Source organism: Rattus norvegicus, chromosome X (assembly GCF_036323735.1).
Source record: "Rattus norvegicus strain BN/NHsdMcwi chromosome X, GRCr8, whole genome shotgun sequence".
Lineage (NCBI taxonomy): Eukaryota > Metazoa > Chordata > Mammalia > Rodentia > Muridae > Rattus > Rattus norvegicus.
In genome coordinates, this window is record NC_086039.1 from 50,921,609 (window position 1) to 50,922,529 (window position 921).

The following is a 921-nucleotide window of genomic DNA, read 5'->3' on the forward strand; positions in this document are numbered from 1 at the left end:
CATTTCTTTGTTTGAATTCCCGCGCTTAAGATATCACATGACTTAACATGGCACCAGCCTCCTCTTACTTGGAAAATAAAAACTTTCTCTCAACTCTTAAGATTACAAGTGGATTTTTGCCCATCACCTTTTAGGGCATCTGTTGTTGTAAAAATATAAGAATAAAAAAGTAATTGTGTCTTTTACCTGCTAGGTCCAACACCCAGGTGCCCCAAGATATCTGCTAGATATCTTGGTGGAAACACATCCCAGCCACACACTTTCCTTCACTCAAACCCTCACATAAAAGAACACATAACAAAATAATCTTAGATCCAATTGATAAGATATAATTGCCCACTTAAACATACAAAGCCCGGTACCATCCATCCCTTGAGAACATTAACAACAACCTGTAAATACACAGAACAGAATCTTAACATCACCTGCCATGGCTTCTCACCCTCTCTCCCTCTGTCTCCTGTCTCCTGGTCTCCACACTTGCACCCTCCCCTCAACAGTGAAAATAAAATCATACTGGGAAAGCTGTAGTATGTCACAGTGTGTCCCTCAATATTCCCTTTTATGCACACTTTCTGCTTGACTTGTTGGTCTGCTACAAGGCCTCTGACTTCTGCTACTCTATCAATACTGGGACCCCACTGGGAATACCCTTGGCTATCCCTTTGTTGCCCTGTGTAATGAAAATCTTCTTGTTCCTGGTCCTCAGATCTGTTGGGGCCTGACAGTATCTCAGATGAGCTCCCTGGCATCAGACTTGGAGCTGTTGCAGGCTCAGTTTTTCCAGGAAATATTAGGTTACTAATCATTCAGATGTTCTTAGGTTAGTAGACTGAACATAGACACAGGCTCTCTTCTTTCTGCCATCTCCTGACACACATGTGACACAGCAGTCACACCTTCAATGCTTCTAGGGTCAGG

General features: G+C 42.8%; 1 non-coding gene across 1 annotated transcript; it reads right to left on the bottom strand.

The window, feature by feature from the left end:
• Nucleotides 1-789: 789 nt before the first annotated feature.
• LOC120099498 (small nucleolar RNA SNORA17) lies at nucleotides 790-921 on the bottom strand. The gene has a single exon (XR_005498667.1). It is a non-coding gene; the product is annotated as a small nucleolar RNA SNORA17 (small nucleolar RNA).